The sequence below is a fragment of the Mugil cephalus genome, chromosome 8 (genome assembly GCF_022458985.1).
Source record: "Mugil cephalus isolate CIBA_MC_2020 chromosome 8, CIBA_Mcephalus_1.1, whole genome shotgun sequence".
NCBI lineage: Eukaryota > Metazoa > Chordata > Actinopteri > Mugiliformes > Mugilidae > Mugil > Mugil cephalus.
Genome location: NC_061777.1, coordinates 13,240,682 through 13,246,681, shown reverse-complemented (window position 1 = coordinate 13,246,681; position 6,000 = coordinate 13,240,682).

Sequence of the window (6,000 nt, the reverse complement as noted above, 5' to 3'; positions counted from 1 at the left end):
ATCAAATATTCTTGTTTCATCTGCCACCTTTGCTATCAACACATTTTTAAGAAATGCCTCCTATATTTTTAGTGAATTACGGACACTCGGGCTAATTAGTAATAATTATCTGTATAAAATATGTATAAATATGTTTCTGTCGGTGTGTTTTTATAGTCAAATATAGATGTATCATTCAGGGGTAATATTACTTTGATGTTATTAGTTTTATTTTATTATGACAACATTGGTGTGTCTGTTTTTGTGCAGCTATCTTTCTGAGTACCAATCTTTAGTTCTGAACCTTCAGAGTGAGGACATTTGTACAATGTGAGGACATTTTGGCCACTTCTTTACAAGGATTGAAGATAAAGATATCTTTAGGGTAAACGTTACATTTAGGTTGTGATTATGGTAAGAGTAGATAAATGTCTTCACAAAAGGTTGCCATACGAACATGTGTATGTATATGAGTGTTGCTCATCACTAAATGATGATGCGTCCAATACAATACGGGAAACAAACACAATTTTGTTTACCCCACATTCAGGAAGTATGGTGATGTTTTGTGCTGCTTCATTTAGGCGTAATTATTTCTTTCTCGGAGTTTCTTTCTCAGATTAGGGTTAGGGTTGCTTGATTACATTAGCTGATAAAAGCTAATGTTTTAAAATGAAACCAGGCAAGAAAATGCAGTCAGGCCACAGGCTGACTGGCAGTAGCATGGGTGTGGCCATTCAGCCACTAAAAGGAATTTACATGTTGCTCAGTTCACCTTTTATCATTGAAGGTTGTAGGTAAAAAACTTCTGTAGTAGAAGTAAGTAGTAGGGAGTAGTAATTTTCATAAAATAACCTTGACTGTGTCTGGTGTATTCTTACTTGCTTGTTACAGATTGAGGTGTACGATTTAATTAGTGTCAGTCATACTGTAATTTGGCAGCAACGGTGCTATACAAAATAAAAACTTCACCATCTCCACGGTAACAGCTAATACAGATGAGTATATGTGATCCCATTTACGTTGTCTATTTATCAAAACACATTAAAGTTGCGTTTATATAATAACTGTGAGCTTAAAGTGCAGACTCTTGGCTTCAGCCTGACATCAAAACGGGTTCTCTTTTCTCTTTGGCTCTCCTTTATCTTTCCTGCTTTGCTCCTCTCCTCTCATCTGTCTACCGACTATACTTTTTGAGAGACTCTCCGCACTGCTCTCCAAACTGCAAAATCATGGAACTGATAAACTGGTTTCTCAGCGCAATTGAAACAATCTCGACGAGAAGCCTGGTTTCAGGGGAGCTGGACTGTAGAGGTAGCGGGTCGTGTGTTCCTATTCGGAACCATGATTTCAGGTCTTTTGCTGATTGGATTTGGCATTGCCCTGATTTATCAGACTGTGGCTATGAACCGAAACACGGATAACATCATGGAGAAGCTTTTGGCTTTGCAAAGGAGAATGAATCGATTCGGAAACCAGAATGATGCAAAAGAGTGCGTCTACTCGCCCCAAGACCAAACAATCCCAATCTTATCTGCTTTTGGCGCCCTAACAGCACTGGCTTTGGCCAAGGCCATCGCTGGAACAACCACTCCCCCTGAAGATCAGTGCAGTGACACACTCTTGCATTCCTCCCCCCACTTCCCACTGATAGTTGACTCTGTTTGGGACCAGAACAGTGTGTGATGCCAGGCGAAGCAACTCTCCAGGCCTACACATACGCACGGACAGATATGCAATCAACCCCCCTACCCCCATCCAACGTCTTTGCCGCTTTTACATGAGTGTGATAAGAGGTTGTCATGATGCGCCGTAGGTGGCAGTAGGAACGGATTGCCGCTTGCTCGCACTGTTTTTACCCCCCCTCCCCCACCACTCTGTTTTCAGACGCAGTTCAACCTAATCAGAACTCAAATGTTGTATCTTTAAACATGATATACACAAATCAGGCATAACATAATGACCAGCTTCCTAATATTGTGTAGGTCTCCCAAAACGGGTCTTTGAGTCTTGGGGGTTGAGGGGAGGGGCCTCTGTGGATCGGGCTTGTTCCAGTGCATCCCACAAGATACTTGATCAGTTTGGGATCTAGGGAATCTGGAGGCCAGGTCGATGCCTTGTGCTATTTTTCTTGTGTTTTGAGTTGTCCCAGAACCACTTTTGTGTGTGTGCTGCCATCAAGGAGTGTCATTGCTATGGGGTGGGGGTGCCTGCTCTAGGTGGGTGGTACATATTTAAGTAAAATCCACATGAATGCCAGGTCCAAATGTTTCCCAGCAGAACACTGAAATGCCACAAGATGGTTATTCACTTCTCCTGTCACTGGTTTTAATCTTGTGGCTGATCAGTGTATTTTTCCACCACTGCTATTGTGGATGAGTCATCCCAGCTATGAACTACATGATAAAGAGTGTGCTATACTACTGAATACTCACCCACATGACCTTAAACACCTTTCTCCTCAGGTATGGCCCTGAAAGGCTGTAACCTACTTACTAATCTAAATATAGAGGTAAAAAAAAAAAATAGTTTACATGAGCAATACAAATTGACATCACTGCTGCTGACTACTGATTTTTTAAGCTGTGCAATTCAAACACTTCAGTTGAACAGAGCATGAAAAATGGTAACTCAAGGACACAGTTCAACCTGTGTGAAGTGAAATCTCCACCTTTTGAAATGTAAAGATTTGTTGCAGTCGCTAACTTCCCTGAAAACACATGCATTTGAATATTAAATGTTGGGAATTGGGCGGCACCGCGGCTCGGTGGTTAACGCTGATGCCTCCCAGCGAGAAGGTCAGTATTCAAGTCCAGCTTGGGCCTTTCTGGGTGGGGTTTTCTCTGGGCACTCTGGTTTCCTCCCACCTCCTAAGACCTGCTCGTTAGGCTGATTGGTGACTCTAAATTGACCCTAGAGAGTGCGAATGGTTGTTTGTCTCTGTGTTATCCTTGTGATAGGCCGGCGACCTGTCCAAGGTGTACCCCGCCTCTGACCTGATGCCAGCTGGGATAGGCTCCAGCAACCAGCACGACCCTAGTGAGGATTAAGCGGTATGGAAGATGAGATGGGGGATATTGCAAAAAGAAAATCCTAGTTGAAATAAGACGGGAAGGAAGCTTCCTTACATTGAAGGATTGAACCCCTAATTTCTGTAATCTGACTCTGACTCTGTAATAAAATGTAGCAGTAGGGACTATCCTGTAAACTTCACTGAAAGGAATGTAGTGTTTGTGAGATGAGATGAGACACTCAAAGATCCTCACCAGGAAGAGTCACTAGTCTAACAGCATCTGGACAGAATGAGTTAACAATCAGAGTCAAGTTACGTCTTTGTGAAGTTATCTTTCTTCCTAATAATCCAGTAATACACTGGTGTACTACATTTTGGTGACATTAACTCCTTCATTCGCATTCAAGGAAACTGGATTGACAGACACATAGTGAGAGACAAAAAGTCTGCAGTGGTAACAATACATTTAGAAGTACAGGGTGCAGTTGTGTGTTCTCTCTATCGCTATCTTTTTTTTTTTTTGTCTTTGATGCATGCTTTGCTTTGGTACACTGCAGATGGAATGGGAAAGTCTGCTTGTCAGCAGCGCTTCCTCATATTTGTTTTTATCTCCTCTCACCAGATGAGTTCTTACTGTACATAGAAAAATAACCTTGGTAACTCCAGCTTCTGAGAAGGGCAGCAATGCACACGTAGAATACTAAGAATCCTCGTGAATACGCAATTCTGTTTTTTCTGTATTATTTCTGCTCTCTCTTAATTTCAAATTTTACTGATGGTACCATTAGTGATTTTAGAAGGACATGAAAGGATGCAGGAAGCAAAGGTGTTAGGGTTAATAATGTCCCTAATGTAAAGATCAGACTGCATGTTGCGCACGATGCTTTGGGTGAAATTGTGAAGTAACGCTTCATCCTATGAACTGTTTTGTTGTTTTTGTTCTTTATATGGTTTATATAATCCAAGCTCTTCAACCAGACTGAGTTTCAAGGTTAAGTATGGGCTGAGTGGATGAATCAAACTGATACTGAAAATGTTTCTATGTAATTATCATTATCATTTCATTTTCATTTTTCCAACATTTTTAATGTACTGGTAATTAATCACTAATAAATGAGGTCACCAAATGCAACTAAGTTTTAGGGAACTTCATAAAAGCACAAAATTTGCTTCAACCATGTAACTGCTGCCAATGCAAGTTTCCAAACTAAGCAGCAAATGAGACAGATTTAGAAAAGTTGCCTCAAAACATTTTCACTGCACAAAGAAGACAGATTTCCAAGTAGCTCCTTGCTGCAGTCAAGACTGTCCATATACAGGAGTTTTAAATACAAAGTTTTAAATTAGTGGCACGGCGACACACCTTCCAGGAAGAAAGGGCAACTATTTCATAAGGGAATCAGCTGAGAAAAATGTTTGTGTAGTTGCCAAAGAATGATGATGAAGGCAGGTATAAAATATCTGTACAGACTATTAGGATAACATTAACACGCACGGACATCATTCTGTGGGGGTAGGAGACTAAGCTGGTACTGCCTGGAAACAGTGATCACCAGTACGTCTGTGTAAGAAAGAGTCATGGAGTTAGGTGTCCTCTGGTGAAAATGTGTTACTGCTGCAGCAACGTGGAAGGTTGGGTTTTGTTTTTTGTTTGTTTGTTTTAAATGCATTGCTATTTTGAATATGAAAGCAAAATTAGTTCATATTTTACTTAAATGGAAACCAAAGAAAAGGGATGTGCAGGATACCAGGACTGTGTTGTGAGTTGTTGCAAGTTCCACAGCTTAAAAATATATTATTATTTTTCTTTTTAAATGCAGATTTTAGGGTCTAAATAGTTTTGCTTACGGGCCATTTGGGATAAAGTCTTACAGGTAAAAGTGGTTTAATAATTTTAAATGTTGTGTGTAATTCCATCAACAACTTCCAACAACGTATTAATGTTTGTTTGGATTCAGCATGAAAAACATGGCACTGTAGATGCATGAAAAAGTTACACAATGAATGAGCTGCATGAATCCATTTCTAGATAAACAGAAAGTTTCATAACATAGTCATCCATGTCATAAGTGACACTTTTTTGTTTGTTTAATTTGTTAATGCTGAAGTTATGTAAAGAATGTCTGTGCACACGCCCCATGCAGATGATGACAAATTATTTGTTGATTTTTGAAGTGAGAATTAGTGCAACACTTATGACATTACAATGAGGCCTGGAAAACAATGTGCAAAACCTTTACTACTAGTGAGCTAAATAATATTGTACTATTAAGGAGGTCAACCTCTTCTGGGTTTCAGATTCATAACAGACAACTCTCTTTATTGAATATTGCTCCTTTAAATTCTCCAAACTGCTTTTGGTTTGGTCGAAGAGTTTAGTTTTAAATGAATTTGCACAAATAAACTCTGGCTTGCCCAGATATTGCTTTGGATACTTTGGGCACTGACTTTTGTAAGAGCGGGTGTTGCTTGCAGAGGTGCGCCATCAGGAAAGGTGAACAAAGCAACTGTTTAGGGCCCTGTAAATAAAATGATAAAGGGAGCCACAGGTGGCTTCTTTTAGCATATTTTGCAACGACAACCACATACCCCTTAAACCTATGAAGGCCCTTCAGTTCACAAAATACATCCGTCTGGCACTCAGTCAGCACTGTTTCCATGCAACCCTGTTTGTGCATTGTTACCGTGCACTGCCTACGTGACAGCTGAAAATTCCGGCTCCTCCTTTTACAATCATATTTGGGTTTTATTTTAAAGTGAAACCTGGAACTGCTTCATTTATTGTTTCTGGATTCACCTGCAATGTTTAAGATTCCTGTAGATTTATATTGATGCATCAACAACATAATGCAGGATACTTTTACTGTATTGATAGCTCAATCAGAATAAGAATCAGAATCACTCTATCGATCCCAGGGGGAAATTACTTTTCGTTACAGCAGCTCCAACCCAAAGTGTACCAGTGTTGAGAACAAAGAGCAATCAGAATAAGTAAAATATAGGAAATA